Source organism: Musa acuminata, chromosome BXJ1-8 (genome assembly GCF_036884655.1).
Source record: "Musa acuminata AAA Group cultivar baxijiao chromosome BXJ1-8, Cavendish_Baxijiao_AAA, whole genome shotgun sequence".
Classification (NCBI taxonomy): domain Eukaryota; kingdom Viridiplantae; phylum Streptophyta; class Magnoliopsida; order Zingiberales; family Musaceae; genus Musa; species Musa acuminata.
Window position 1 is genome coordinate 40,228,286 of NC_088334.1, and position 13,292 is coordinate 40,241,577.

The following is a 13,292-nucleotide window of genomic DNA, read 5'->3' on the forward strand; positions in this document are numbered from 1 at the left end:
AATAATGAAATCATCATCTAAAAATTTCTTCATAAAACATACAATGACCAGACATGGTTCTAGGATGGGTGACCCCCTGGGAAGTCCTCGTGTTGCACTCCTTTTTGTGCCCCGAGCGGCCAAAACCTCTCCCGTCGACCTCCGAGGCGATGGTTTTGGGCCTCGGAATTTGCCGTGACCGCTACGCAGTCAGTCTCGTGGGGCTCGGAGAGAGCTTTCCGGAATGGGGCCGCAATAGCGATTCCGAGTTCGTTCGAGAAAGTCCCGATGGTTTCAGCGCGCGCTTGCCGTGTCCGGTACGCGGTCGGCCTCGTGGGCATCGGAGGGATCCGACAATGGCGATTCCGAGATCGTTCGAGAGGTTTCGGGGCTCCGGTCGTCGATGCGCCGTCCGCGACGTGCACAAAGGCGAGGGACGACGCACACAAAACGAGTGCGATCATACCAGCACTAAAGCACCGGATCCCATCAGAACTCCGAAGTTAAGCCTGCTTGGGCGAGAGTAGTACTAGGATGGGTGACCCCCTTGGAAGTCCTCGTGTTGCACTCCTTTTTGCGCCCCGAGCGGCCAAAAGACTTACTTAAAACTCTCTTTTAAGCTTTTCAATTTTTCCAGCATTATGGCGAACAATAAATATGTCATTAACATATATATAGCAGGAGAATAATGAAATCATCATCTAAAAATTTCTTCATAAAACATACAATGACCAGACATGGTTCTAGGATGGGTGACCCCCTGGGAAGTCCTCGTGTTGCACTCCTTTTTGCGCCCCGAGCGGCCAAAACCTCTCCCGTCGACCTCCGAGGCGATGGTTTTGGGCCTCGGAATTTGCCGTGACCGCTACGCAGTCAGTCTCGTGGGGCTCGGAGAGAGCTTTCCGGAATGGGGCCGCAATAGCGATTCCGAGTTCGTTCGAGAAAGTCCCGATGGTTTCGGCGCGCGCTTGCCGTGTCCGGTACGCGGTCGGCCTCGTGGGCATCGGAGGGATCCGACAATGGCGATTCCGAGATCGTTCGAGAGGTTTCGGGGCTCCGGTCGTCGATGCGCCGTCCGCGACGTGCACAAAGGCGAGGGACGACGCACACAAAACGAGTGCGATCATACCAGCACTAAAGCACCGGATCCCATCAGAACCCCGAAGTTAAGCCTGCTTGGGCGAGAGTAGTACTAGGATGGGTGACCCCCTGGGAAGTCCTCGTGTTGCACTCCTTTTTGCGCCCCGAGCGGCCAAAAGACTTACTTAAAACTCTCTTTTAAGCTTTTCAATTTTTCCAGCATTATGGCTAACAATAAATATGTCATTAACATATATATAGCAGGAGAATAATGAAATCATCATCTAAAAATTTCTTCATAAAACATACAATGACCAGACATGGTTCTAGGATGGGTGACCCCTTGGGAAGTCCTCGTGTTGCACTCCTTTTTGCGCCCCGAGCGGCCAAAACCTCTCCCGTCGACCTCCGAGGCGATGGTTTTGGGCCTCGGAATTTGCCGTGACCGCTACGCAGTCAGTCTCGTGGGGCTCGGAGAGAGCTTTCCGGAATGGGGCCGCAATAGCGATTCCGAGTTCGTTCGAGAAAGTCCCGATGGTTTCGGCGCGCGCTTGCCGTGTCCGGTACGCGGTCGGCCTCGTGGGCATCGGAGGGATCCGACAATGGCGATTCCGAGATCGTTCGAGAGGTTTCGGGGCTCCGGTCGTCGATGCGCCGTCCGCAATGTGCACAAAGGCGAGGGACGACGCACACAAAACGAGTGCGATCATACTAGCACTAAAGCACCGGATCCCATCAGAACTCCGAAGTTAAGCCTGCTTGGGCGAGAGTAGTACTAGGATGGGTGACCCCCTTGGAAGTCCTCGTGTTGCACTCCTTTTTGCGCCCCGAGCGGCCAAAAGACTTACTTAAAACTCTCTTTTAAGCTTTTCAATTTTTCCAGCATTATGGCTAACAATAAATATGTCATTAACATATATATAGCAGGAGAATAATGAAATCATCATCTAAAAATTTCTTCATAAAACATACAATGACCAGACATGGTTCTAGGATGGGTGACCCCCTGGGAAGTCCTCGTGTTGCACTCCTTTTTGCGCCCCGAGCGGCCAAAACCTCTCCCGTCGACCTCCGAGGCGATGGTTTTGGGCCTCGGAATTTGCCGTGACCGCTACGCAGTCAGTCTCGTGGGGCTCGGAGAGAGCTTTCCGGAATGGGGCCGCAATAGCGATTCCGAGTTCGTTCGAGAAAGTCCCGATGGTTTCGGCGCGCGCTTGCCGTGTCCGGTACGCGGTCGGCCTCGTGGGCATCGGAGGGATCCGACAATGGCGATTCCGAGATCGTTCGAGAGGTTTCGGGGCTCCGGTCGTCGATGCGCCGTCCGCGACGTGCACAAAGGCGAGGGACGACGCACACAAAACGAGTGCGATCATACCAGCACCGGATCCCATCAGAACTCCGAAGTTAAGCGTGCTTGGGCGAGAGTAGTACTAGGATGCGTGACCCCCTGGGAAGTCCTCGTGTTGCACTCCTTTTTGCGCCCCGAGCGGCCAAAAGACTTACTTAAAACTCTCTTTTAAGCTTTTCAATTTTTCCAGCATTATGGCCAACAATAAATATGTCATTAACATATATATAGCAGGAGAATAATGAAATCATCATCTAAAAATTTCTTCATAAAACATACAATGACCAGACATGGTTCTAGGATGGGTGACCCCCAGGGAAGTCCTCGTGTTGCACTCCTTTTTGCGCCCCGAGCGGCCAAAACCTCTCCCGTCGACCTCCGAGGCGATGGTTTTGGGCCTCGGAATTTGCCGTGACCGCTACGCAGTCAGTCTCGTGGGGCTCGGAGAGAGCTTTCCGGAATGGGGCCGCAATAGCGATTCCGAGTTCGTTCGAGAAAGTCCCGATGGTTTCGGCGCGCGCTTGCCGTGTCCGGTACGCGGTCGGCCTCGTGGGCATCGGAGGGATCCGACAATGGCGATTCCGAGATCGTTCGAGAGGTTTCGGGGCTCCGGTCGTCGATGCGCCGTCAGCGACGTGCACAAAGGCGAGGGACGACGCACACAAAACGAGTGCGATCATACCAGCACTAAAGCACCGGATCCCATCAGAACTCCGAAGTTAAGCCTGCTTGGGCGAGAGTAGTACTAGGATGGGTGACTCCCTGGGAAGTCCTCGTGTTGCACTCCTTTTTGCGCCCCGAGCGGCCAAAAGACTTACTTAAAACTCTCTTTTAAGCTTTTCAATTTTTCCAGCATTATGGCGAACAATAAATATGTCATTAACATATATATAGCAGGAGAATAATGAAATCATCATCTAAAAATTTCTTCATAAAACATACAATGACCAGACATGGTTCTAGGATGGGTGACCCCCTGGGAAGTCCTCGTGTTGCACTCCTTTTTGCGCCCCGAGCGGCCAAAACCTCTCCCGTCGACCTCCGAGGCGATGGTTTTGGGCCTCGGAATTTGCCGTGACCGCTACGCAGTCAGTCTCGTGGGGCTCGGAGAGAGCTTTCCGGAATGGGGCCGCAATAGCGATTCCGAGTTCGTTCGAGAAAGTCCCGATGGTTTCGGCGCGCGCTTGCCGTGTCCGGTACGCGGTCGGCCTCGTGGGCATCGGAGGGATCCGACAATGGCGATTCCGAGATCGTTCGAGAGGTTTCGGGGCTCCGGTCGTCGATGCGCCGTCCGCGACGTGCACAAAGGCGAGGGACGACGCACACAAAACGAGTGCGATCATACCAGCACTAAAGCACCGGATCCCATCAGAACTCCGAAGTTAAGCGTGCTTGGGCGAGAGTAGTACTAGGATGGGTGACCCCTTGGGAAGTCCTCGTGTTGCACTCCTTTTTGCGCCCCGAGCGGCCAAAAGACTTACTTAAAACTCTCTTTTAAGCTTTTCAATTTTTCCAGCATTATGGCCAACAATAAATATGTCATTAACATATATATAGCAGGAGAATAATGAAATCATCATCTAAAAATTTCTTCATAAAACATACAATGACCAGACATGGTTCTTGGATGGGTGACCCCCTGGGAAGTCCTCGTGTTGCACTCCTTTTTGCGCCCCGAGCGGCCAAAACCTCTCCCGTCGACCTCCGAGGCGATGGTTTTGGGCCTCGGAATTTGCCGTGACCGCTACGCAGTCAGTCTCGTGGGGCTCGGAGAGAGCTTTCCGGAATGGGGCCGCAATAGCGATTCCGAGTTCGTTCGAGAAAGTCCCGATGGTTTCGGCGCGCGCTTGCCGTGTCCGGTACGCGGTCGGCCTCGTGGGCATCGGAGGGATCCGACAATGGCGATTCCGAGATCGTTCGAGAGGTTTCGGGGCTCCGGTCGTCGATGCGCCGTCCGCGACGTGCACAAAGGCGAGGGACGACGCACACAAAACGAGTGCGATCATACCAGCACTAAAGCACCGGATCCCATCAGAACTCCGAAGTTAAGCGTGCTTGGGCGAGAGTAGTACTAGGATGCGTGACCCCCTGGGAAGTCCTCGTGTTGCACTCCTTTTTGCGCCCCGAGCGGCCAAAAGACTTACTTAAAACTCTCTTTTAAGCTTTTCAATTTTTCCAGCATTATGGCCAACAATAAATATGTCATTAACATATATATAGCAGGAGAATAATGAAATCATCATCTAAAAATTTCTTCATAAAACATACAATGACCAGACATGGTTCTAGGATGGGTGACCCCCTGGGAAGTCCTCGTGTTGCACTCCTTTTTGCGCCCCGAGCGGCCAAAACCTCTCCCGTCGACCTCCGAGGCGATGGTTTTGGGCCTCGGAATTTGCCGTGACCGCTACGCAGTCAGTCTCGTGGGGCTCGGAGAGAGCTTTCCGGAATGGGGCCGCAATAGCGATTCCGAGTTCGTTCGAGAAAGTCCCGATGGTTTCGGCGCGCGCTTGCCGTGTCCGGTACGCGGTCGGCCTCGTGGGCATCGGAGGGATCCGACAATGGCGATTCCGAGATCGTTCGAGAGGTTTCGGGGCTCCGGTCGTCGATGCGCCGTCCGCGACGTGCACAAAGGCGAGGGACGACGCACACAAAACGAGTGCGATCATACCAGCACTAAAGCACCGGATCCCATCAGAACTCCGAAGTTAAGCCTGCTTGGGCGAGAGTAGTACTAGGATGGGTGACCCCCTTGGAAGTCCTCGTGTTGCACTCCTTTTTGCGCCCCGAGCGGCCAAAAGACTTACTTAAAACTCTCTTTTAAGCTTTTCAATTTTTCCAGCATTATGGCCAACAATAAATATGTCATTAACATATATATAGCAGGAGAATAATGAAATCATCATCTAAAAATTTCTTCATAAAACATACAATGACCAGACATGGTTCTAGGATGGTTGACCCCCTGGGAAGTCCTCGTGTTGCACTCCTTTTTGCGCCCCGAGCGGCCAAAACCTCTCCCGTCGACCTCCGAGGCGATGGTTTTGGGCCTCGGAATTTGCCGTGACCGCTACGCAGTCAGTCTCGTGGGGCTCGGAGAGAGCTTTCCGGAATGGGGCCGCAATAGCGATTCCGAGTTCGTTCGAGAAAGTCCCGATGGTTTCGGCGCGCGCTTGCCGTGTCCGGTACGCGGTCGGCCTCGTGGGCATCGGAGGGATCCGACAATGGCGATTCCGAGATCGTTCGAGAGGTTTCGGGGCTCCGGTCGTCGATGCGCCGTCCGCGACGTGCACAAAGGCGAGGGACGACGCACACAAAACGAGTGCGATCATACCAGCACTAAAGCACCGGATCCCATCAGAACTCCGAAGTTAAGCCTGCTTGGGCGAGAGTAGTACTAGGATGGGTGACCCCCTTGGAAGTCCTCGTGTTGCACTCCTTTTTGCACCCCGAGCGGCCAAAAGACTTACTTAAAACTCTCTTTTAAGCTTTTCAATTTTTCCAGCATTATGGCTAACAATAAATATGTCATTAACATATATATAACAGGAGAATAATGAAATCATCATCTAAAAATTTCTTCATAAAACATACAATGACCAGACATGGTTCTAGGATGGGTGACCCCCTGGGAAGTCCTCGTGTTGCACTCCTTTTTGCGCCCCGAGCGGCCAAAACCTCTCCCGTCGACCTCCGAGGCGATGATTTTGGGCCTCGGAATTTGCCGTGACCGCTACGCAGTCAGTCTCGTGGGGCTCGGAGAGAGCTTTCCGGAATGGGGCCGCAATAGCGATTCCGAGTTCGTTCGAGAAAGTCCCGATGGTTTCGGCTCGCGCTTGCCGTGTCCGGTACGCGGTCGGCCTCGTGGGCATCGGAGGGATCCGACAATGGCGATTCCGAGATCGTTCGAGAGGTTTCGGGGCTCCGGTCGTCGATGCGCCGTCCGCGACGTGCACAAAGGCGAGGGACGACGCACACAAAACGAGTGCGATCATACCAGCACTAAAGCACCGGATCCCATCAGAACTCCGAAGTTAAGCCTGCTTGGGCGAGAGTAGTACTAGGATGGGTGACCCCCTTGGAAGTCCTCGTGTTGCACTCCTTTTTGCACCCCGAGCGGCCAAAAGACTTACTTAAAACTATCTTTTAAGCTTTTCAATTTTTCCAACATTATGGCTAACAATAAATATGTCATTAACATATATATAACAGGAGAATAATGAAATCATCATCTAAAAATTTCTTCATAAAACATACAATGACCAGACATGGTTCTAGGATGGGTGACCCCCTGGGAAGTCCTCGTGTTGCACTCCTTTTTGCGCCCCGAGCGGCCAAAACCTCTCCCGTCGACCTCCGAGGCGATGATTTTGGGCCTCGGAATTTGCCGTGACCGCTACGCAGTCAGTCTCGTGGGGCTCGGAGAGAGCTTTCCGGAATGGGGCCGCAATAGCGATTCCGAGTTCGTTCGAGAAAGTCCCGATGGTTTCGGCGCGCGCTTGCCGTGTCCGGTACGCGGTCGGCCTCGTGGGCATCGGAGGGATCCGACAATGGCGATTCCGAGATCGTTCGAGAGGTTTCGGGGCTCCGGTCGTCGATGCGCCGTCCGCGACGTGCACAAAGGCGAGGGACGACGCACACAAAACGAGTGCGATCATACCAGCACTAAAGCACCGGATCCCATCAGAACTCCGAAGTTAAGCCTGCTTGGGCGAGAGTAGTACTAGGATGGGTGACCCCCTGGGAAGTCCTCGTGTTGCACTCCTTTTTGCGCCCCGAGCGGCCAAAAGACTTACTTAAAACTCTCTTTTAAGCTTTTCAATTTTTCCAGCATTATGGCTAACAATAAATATGTCATTAACATATATATAGGAGGAGAATAATGAAATCATCATCTAAAAATTTCTTCATAAAACATACAATGACCAGACATGGTTCTAGGATGGGTGACCCCCTGGGAAGTCCTCGTGTTGCTCTCCTTTTTGCGCCCCGAGCGGCCAAAACCTCTCCCGTCGACCTCCGAGGCGATGGTTTTGGGCCTCGGAATTTGCCGTGACCGCTACGCAGTCAGTCTCGTGGGGCTCGGAGAGAGCTTTCCGGAATGGGGCCGCAATAGCGATTCCGAGTTCGTTCGAGAAAGTCCCGATGGTTTCGGCGCGCGCTTGCCGTGTCCGGTACGCGGTCGGCCTCGTGGGCATCGCAGGGATCCGACAATGGCGATTCCGAGATCGTTCGAGAGGTTTCGGGGCTCCGGTCGTCGATGCGCCGTCCGCGACGTGCACAAAGGCGAGGGACGACGCACACAAAACGAGTGCGATCATACCAGCACTAAAGCACCGGATCCCATCAGAACTCCGAAGTTAAGCCTGCTTGGGCGAGAGTAGTACTAGGATGGGTGACCCCCTGGGAAGTCCTCGTGTTGCACTCCTTTTTGCGCCCCGAGCGGCCAAAAGACTTACTTAAAACTCTCTTTTAAGCTTTTCAATTTTTCCAGCATTATGGCCAACAATAAATATGTCATTAACATATATATAGCAGGAGAATAATGAAATCATCATCTAAAAATTTCTTCATAAAACATACAATGACCAGACATGGTTCTTGGATGGGTGACCCCCTGGGAAGTCCTCGTGTTGCACTCCTTTTTGCGCCCCGAGCGGCCAAAACCTCTCCCGTCGACCTCCTAGGCGATGGTTTTGGGCCTCGGAATTTGCCGTGACCGCTACGCAGTCAGTCTCGTGGGGCTTGGAGAGAGCTTTCCGGAATGGGGCCGCAATAGCGATTCCGAGTTCGTTCGAGAAAGTCCCGATGGTTTCGGCGCGCGCTTGCCGTGTCCGGTACGCGGTCGGCCTCGTGGGCATCGCAGGGATCCGACAATGGCGATTCCGAGATCGTTCGAGAGGTTTCGGGGCTCCGGTCGTCGATGCGCCGTCCGCGACGTGCACAAAGGCGAGGGACGACGCACACAAAACGAGTGCGATCATACCAGCACTAAAGCACCGGATCCCATCAGAACTCCGAAGTTAAGCCTGCTTGGGCGAGAGTAGTACTAGGATGGGTGACCCCCTGGGAAGTCCTCGTGTTGCACTCCTTTTTGCGCCCCGAGCGGCCAAAAGACTTACTTAAAACTCTCTTTTAAGCTTTTCAATTTTTCCAGCATTATGGCTAACAATAAATATGTCATTAACATATATATAGGAGGAGAATAATGAAATCATCATCTAAAAATTTCTTCATAAAACATACAATGACCAGACATGGTTCTAGGATGGGTGACCCCCTGGGAAGTCCTCGTGTTGCTCTCCTTTTTGCGCCCCGAGCGGCCAAAACCTCTCCCGTCGACCTCCGAGGCGATGGTTTTGGGCCTCGGAATTTGCCGTGACCGCTACGCAGTCAGTCTCGTGGGGCTCGGAGAGAGCTTTCCGGAATGGGGCCGCAATAGCGATTCCGAGTTCGTTCGAGAAAGTCCCGATGGTTTCGGCGCGCGCTTGCCGTGTCCGGTACGCGGTCGGCCTCGTGGGCATCGCAGGGATCCGACAATGGCGATTCCGAGATCGTTCGAGAGGTTTCGGGGCTCCGGTCGTCGATGCGCCGTCCGCGACGTGCACAAAGGCGAGGGACGACGCACACAAAACGAGTGCGATCATACCAGCACTAAAGCACCGGATCCCATCAGAACTCCGAAGTTAAGCCTGCTTGGGCGAGAGTAGTACTAGGATGGGTGACCCCCTGGGAAGTCCTCGTGTTGCACTCCTTTTTGCGCCCCGAGCGGCCAAAAGACTTACTTAAAACTCTCTTTTAAGCTTTTCAATTTTTCCAGCATTATGGCCAACAATAAATATGTCATTAACATATATATAGCAGGAGAATAATGAAATCATCATCTAAAAATTTCTTCATAAAACATACAATGACCAGACATGGTTCTTGGATGGGTGACCCCCTGGGAAGTCCTCGTGTTGCACTCCTTTTTGCGCCCCGAGCGGCCAAAACCTCTCCCGTCGACCTCCTAGGCGATGGTTTTGGGCCTCGGAATTTGCCGTGACCGCTACGCAGTCAGTCTCGTGGGGCTTGGAGAGAGCTTTCCGGAATGGGGCCGCAATAGCGATTCCGAGTTCGTTCGAGAAAGTCCCGATGGTTTCGGCGCGCGCTTGCCGTGTCCGGTACGCGGTCGGCCTCGTGGGCATCGGAGGGATCCGACAATGGCGATTCCGAGATCGTTCGAGAGGTTTCGGGGCTCCGGTCGTCGATGCGCCGTCCGCGACGTGCACAAAGGCGAGGGACGACGAACACAAAACGAGTGCGATCATACCAGCACTAAAGCACCAGATCCCATCAGAACTCCGAAGTTAAGCGTGCTTGGGCGAAAGTAGTACTAGGATGGGTGACCCCTTGGGAAGTCCTCGTGTTGCACTCCTTTTTGCGCCCCGAGCGGCCAAAAGACTTACTTAAAACTCTCTTTTAAGCTTTTCAATTTTTCCAGCATTATGGCCCACAATAAATATGTCATTAACATATATATAGCAGGAGAATAATGAAATCATCATCTAAAAATTTCTTCATAAAACATACAATGACCAGACATGGTTCTAGGATGGTTGACCCCCTGGGAAGTCCTCGTGTTGCACTCCTTTTTGCGCCCCGAGCGGCCAAAACCTCTCCCGTCGACCTCCGAGGCGATGATTTTGGGCCTCGGAATTTGCCGTGACCGCTACGCAGTCAGTCTCGTGGGGCTCGGAGAGAGCTTTCCGGAATGGGGCCGCAATAGCGATTCCGAGTTCGTTCGAGAAAGTCCCGATGGTTTCGGCGCGCGCTTGCCATGTCCGGTACGCGGTCGGCCTCGTGGGCATCGGAGGGATCCGACAATGGCGATTCCGAGATCGTTCGAGAGGTTTCGGGGCTCCGGTCGTCGATGCGCCGTCCGCGACGTGCACAAAGGCGAGGGACGACGCACACAAAACGAGTGCGATCATACCAGCACTAAAGCACCGGATCCCTTCAGAACTCCGAAGTTAAGCCTGCTTGGGCGAGAGTAGTACTAGGATGGGTGACCCCCTGGGAAGTCCTCGTGTTGCACTCCTTTTTGCGCCCCGAGCGGCCAAAAGACTTACTTAAAACTCTCTTTTAAGCTTTTCAATTTTTCCAGCATTATGGCCAACAATAAATATGTCATTAACATATATATAGCAGGAGAATAATGAAATCATCATCTAAAAATTTCTTCATAAAACATACAATGACCAGACATGGTTCTTGGATGGGTGACCCCCTGGGAAGTCCTCGTGTTGCACTCCTTTTTGCGCCCCGAGCGGCCAAAACCTCTCCCGTCGACCTCCGAGGCGATGGTTTTGGGCCTCGGAATTTGCCGTGACCGCTACGCAGTCAGTCTCGTGGGGCTTGGAGAGAGCTTTCCGGAATGGGGCCGCAATAGCGATTCCGAGTTCGTTCGAGAAAGTCCCGATGGTTTCGGCGCGCGCTTGCCGTGTCCGGTACGCGGTCGGCCTCGTGGGCATCGCAGGGATCCGACAATGGCGATTCCGAGATCGTTCGAGAGGTTTCGGGGCTCCGGTCGTCGATGCGCCGTCCGCGACGTGCACAAAGGCGAGGGACGACGAACCCAAAACGTGTACGATCATACCAGCACTAAAGCACCAGATCTCATCAGGACTCCGAAGTTAAGCGTGCTTGGGCGAAAGTAGTACTAGGATGGGTGACCCCCTGGGAAGTCCTCGTGTTGCACTCCTTTTTGCGCCCCGAGCGGCCAAAAGACTTACTTAAAACTCTCTTTTAAGCTTTTCAATTTTTCCAGCATTATGGCCAACAATAAATATGTCATTAACATATATATAGCAGGAGAATAATGAAATCATCATCTAAAAATTTCTTCATAAAACATACAATGACCAGACATGGTTCTAGGATGGTTGACCCCCTGGGAAGTCCTCGTGTTGCACTCCTTTTTGCGCCCCGAGCGGCCAAAACCTCTCCCGTCGACCTCCGAGGCGATGGTTTTGGGCCTCGGAATTTGCCGTGACCGCTACGCAGTCAGTCTCGTGGGGCTTGGAGAGAGCTTTCCGGAATGGGGCCGCAATAGCGATTCCGAGTTCGTTCGAGAAAGTCCCGATGGTTTCGGCGCGCGCTTGCCGTGTCCGGTACGCGGTCGGCCTCGTGGGCATCGCAGGGATCCGACAATGGCGATTCCGAGATCGTTCGAGAGGTTTCGGGGCTCCGGTCGTCGATGCGCCGTCCGCGACGTGCACAAAGGCGAGGGACGACGCACACAAAACGAGTGCGATCATACCAGCACTAAAGCACCGGATCCCATCAGAACTCTGAAGTTAAGCCTGCTTGGGCGAGAGTAGTACTAGGATGGGTGACCCCCTGGGAAGTCCTCGTGTTGCACACCTTTTTGCGCCCCGAGCGGCCAAAAGACTTACTTAAAACTCTCTTTTAAGCTTTTCAATTTTTCCAGCATTATGGCCAACAATAAATATGTCATTAACATATATATAGCAGGAGAATAATGAAATCATCATCTAAAAATTTCTTCATAAAACATACAATGACCAGACATGGTTCTAGGATGGTTGACCCCCTGGGAAGTCCTCGTGTTGCACTCCTTTTTGCGCCCCGAGCGGCCAAAACCTCTCCCGTCGACCTCCGAGGCGATGGTTTTGGGCCTTGGAATTTGCCGTGACCGCTACGCAGTCAGTCTCGTGGGGCTCGGAGAGAGCTTTCCGGAATGGGGCCGCAATAGCGATTCCGAGTTCGTTCGAGAAAGTCCCGATGGTTTCGGCGCGCGCTTGCCGTGTCCGGTACGCGGTCGGCCTCGTGGGCATCGGAGGGATCCGACAATGGCGATTCCGAGATCGTTCGAGAGGTTTCGGGGCTCCGGTCGTCGATGCGCCGTCCGCGACGTGCACAAAGGCGAGGGACGACGCACACAAAACGAGTGCGATCATACCAGCACTAAAGCACCGGATCCCATCAGAACTCCGAAGTTAAGCCTGCTTGGGCGAGAGTAGTACTAGGATGGGTGACCCCCTTGGAAGTCCTCGTGTTGCACTCCTTTTTGCACCCCGAGCGGCCAAAAGACTTACTTAAAACTCTCTTTTAAGCTTTTCAATTTTTCCAGCATTATGGCTAACAATAAATATGTCATTAACATATATATAACAGGAGAATAATGAAATCATCATCTAAAAATTTCTTCATAAAACATACAATGACCAGACATGGTTCTAGGATGGGTGACCCCCTGGGAAGTCCTCGTGTTGCACTCCTTTTTGCGCCCCGAGCGGCCAAAACCTCTCCCGTCGACCTCCGAGGCGATGATTTTGGGCCTCGGAATTTGCCGTGACCGCTACGCAGTCAGTCTCGTGGGGCTCGGAGAGAGCTTTCCGGAATGGGGCCGCAATAGCGATTCCGAGTTCGTTCGAGAAAGTCCCGATGGTTTCGGCTCGCGCTTGCCGTGTCCGGTACGCGGTCGGCCTCGTGGGCATCGGAGGGATCCGACAATGGCGATTCCGAGATCGTTCGAGAGGTTTCGGGGCTCCGGTCGTCGATGCGCCGTCCGCGACGTGCACAAAGGCGAGGGACGACGCACACAAAACGAGTGCGATCATACCAGCACTAAAGCACCCGATCCCATCAGAACTCCGAAGTTAAGCCTGCTTGGGCGAGAGTAGTACTAGGATGGGTGACCCCCTGAGAAGTCCTCGTGTTGCACTCCTTTTTGCGCCCCGAGCGGCCAAAAGACTCACTTAAAACTCTCTTTTAAGCTTTTCAATTTTTCCAGCATTATGGCTAACAATAAATATGTCATTAACATATATATAGCAGGAGAATAATGAAATCATCATCTAAAAATTTCTTCATAAAACAT

At 53.0% G+C, this 13,292-nt stretch overlaps 19 non-coding genes and 1 pseudogene across 19 annotated transcripts; all 20 read left to right on the forward strand.

Moving 5' to 3' along the window:
* The first annotated feature begins 431 nt into the window (after nucleotides 1-431).
* Nucleotides 432-550, forward strand: LOC135589388 (5S ribosomal RNA). Its single transcript, XR_010476797.1, has one exon. It is a non-coding gene; the product is annotated as a 5S ribosomal RNA (ribosomal RNA).
* Nucleotides 551-1,094: 544 nt separating this feature from the next.
* On the forward strand, nucleotides 1,095-1,213 carry LOC135589705 (5S ribosomal RNA). The gene has a single exon (XR_010477111.1). It is a non-coding gene; the product is annotated as a 5S ribosomal RNA (ribosomal RNA).
* A 544-nt stretch (nucleotides 1,214-1,757) lies between these two features.
* LOC135589759 (5S ribosomal RNA) lies at nucleotides 1,758-1,876 on the forward strand. Its single transcript, XR_010477165.1, has one exon. It is a non-coding gene; the product is annotated as a 5S ribosomal RNA (ribosomal RNA).
* A 544-nt stretch (nucleotides 1,877-2,420) lies between these two features.
* Nucleotides 2,421-2,531, forward strand: LOC135591632 (5S ribosomal RNA; annotated as a pseudogene).
* A 544-nt stretch (nucleotides 2,532-3,075) lies between these two features.
* Nucleotides 3,076-3,194, forward strand: LOC135589418 (5S ribosomal RNA). Its single transcript, XR_010476826.1, has one exon. It is a non-coding gene; the product is annotated as a 5S ribosomal RNA (ribosomal RNA).
* A 544-nt stretch (nucleotides 3,195-3,738) lies between these two features.
* On the forward strand, nucleotides 3,739-3,857 carry LOC135592063 (5S ribosomal RNA). The gene has a single exon (XR_010478828.1). It is a non-coding gene; the product is annotated as a 5S ribosomal RNA (ribosomal RNA).
* Nucleotides 3,858-4,401: 544 nt separating this feature from the next.
* Nucleotides 4,402-4,520, forward strand: LOC135592073 (5S ribosomal RNA). The gene has a single exon (XR_010478838.1). It is a non-coding gene; the product is annotated as a 5S ribosomal RNA (ribosomal RNA).
* Nucleotides 4,521-5,064: 544 nt separating this feature from the next.
* LOC135589390 (5S ribosomal RNA) lies at nucleotides 5,065-5,183 on the forward strand. Its single transcript, XR_010476799.1, has one exon. It is a non-coding gene; the product is annotated as a 5S ribosomal RNA (ribosomal RNA).
* Nucleotides 5,184-5,727: 544 nt separating this feature from the next.
* LOC135589391 (5S ribosomal RNA) lies at nucleotides 5,728-5,846 on the forward strand. Its single transcript, XR_010476800.1, has one exon. It is a non-coding gene; the product is annotated as a 5S ribosomal RNA (ribosomal RNA).
* Nucleotides 5,847-6,390: 544 nt separating this feature from the next.
* LOC135589393 (5S ribosomal RNA) lies at nucleotides 6,391-6,509 on the forward strand. Its single transcript, XR_010476801.1, has one exon. It is a non-coding gene; the product is annotated as a 5S ribosomal RNA (ribosomal RNA).
* Nucleotides 6,510-7,053: 544 nt separating this feature from the next.
* Nucleotides 7,054-7,172, forward strand: LOC135591987 (5S ribosomal RNA). Its single transcript, XR_010478752.1, has one exon. It is a non-coding gene; the product is annotated as a 5S ribosomal RNA (ribosomal RNA).
* A 544-nt stretch (nucleotides 7,173-7,716) lies between these two features.
* On the forward strand, nucleotides 7,717-7,835 carry LOC135591988 (5S ribosomal RNA). Its single transcript, XR_010478754.1, has one exon. It is a non-coding gene; the product is annotated as a 5S ribosomal RNA (ribosomal RNA).
* Nucleotides 7,836-8,379: 544 nt separating this feature from the next.
* On the forward strand, nucleotides 8,380-8,498 carry LOC135591990 (5S ribosomal RNA). Its single transcript, XR_010478756.1, has one exon. It is a non-coding gene; the product is annotated as a 5S ribosomal RNA (ribosomal RNA).
* Nucleotides 8,499-9,042: 544 nt separating this feature from the next.
* On the forward strand, nucleotides 9,043-9,161 carry LOC135591991 (5S ribosomal RNA). Its single transcript, XR_010478757.1, has one exon. It is a non-coding gene; the product is annotated as a 5S ribosomal RNA (ribosomal RNA).
* Nucleotides 9,162-9,705: 544 nt separating this feature from the next.
* Nucleotides 9,706-9,824, forward strand: LOC135589336 (5S ribosomal RNA). Its single transcript, XR_010476745.1, has one exon. It is a non-coding gene; the product is annotated as a 5S ribosomal RNA (ribosomal RNA).
* Nucleotides 9,825-10,368: 544 nt separating this feature from the next.
* On the forward strand, nucleotides 10,369-10,487 carry LOC135589345 (5S ribosomal RNA). The gene has a single exon (XR_010476754.1). It is a non-coding gene; the product is annotated as a 5S ribosomal RNA (ribosomal RNA).
* A 544-nt stretch (nucleotides 10,488-11,031) lies between these two features.
* On the forward strand, nucleotides 11,032-11,150 carry LOC135590705 (5S ribosomal RNA). The gene has a single exon (XR_010478111.1). It is a non-coding gene; the product is annotated as a 5S ribosomal RNA (ribosomal RNA).
* A 544-nt stretch (nucleotides 11,151-11,694) lies between these two features.
* LOC135589710 (5S ribosomal RNA) lies at nucleotides 11,695-11,813 on the forward strand. Its single transcript, XR_010477117.1, has one exon. It is a non-coding gene; the product is annotated as a 5S ribosomal RNA (ribosomal RNA).
* Nucleotides 11,814-12,357: 544 nt separating this feature from the next.
* LOC135589394 (5S ribosomal RNA) lies at nucleotides 12,358-12,476 on the forward strand. The gene has a single exon (XR_010476802.1). It is a non-coding gene; the product is annotated as a 5S ribosomal RNA (ribosomal RNA).
* A 544-nt stretch (nucleotides 12,477-13,020) lies between these two features.
* Nucleotides 13,021-13,139, forward strand: LOC135589909 (5S ribosomal RNA). Its single transcript, XR_010477316.1, has one exon. It is a non-coding gene; the product is annotated as a 5S ribosomal RNA (ribosomal RNA).
* The last annotated feature ends 153 nt before the right edge of the window (nucleotides 13,140-13,292 follow it).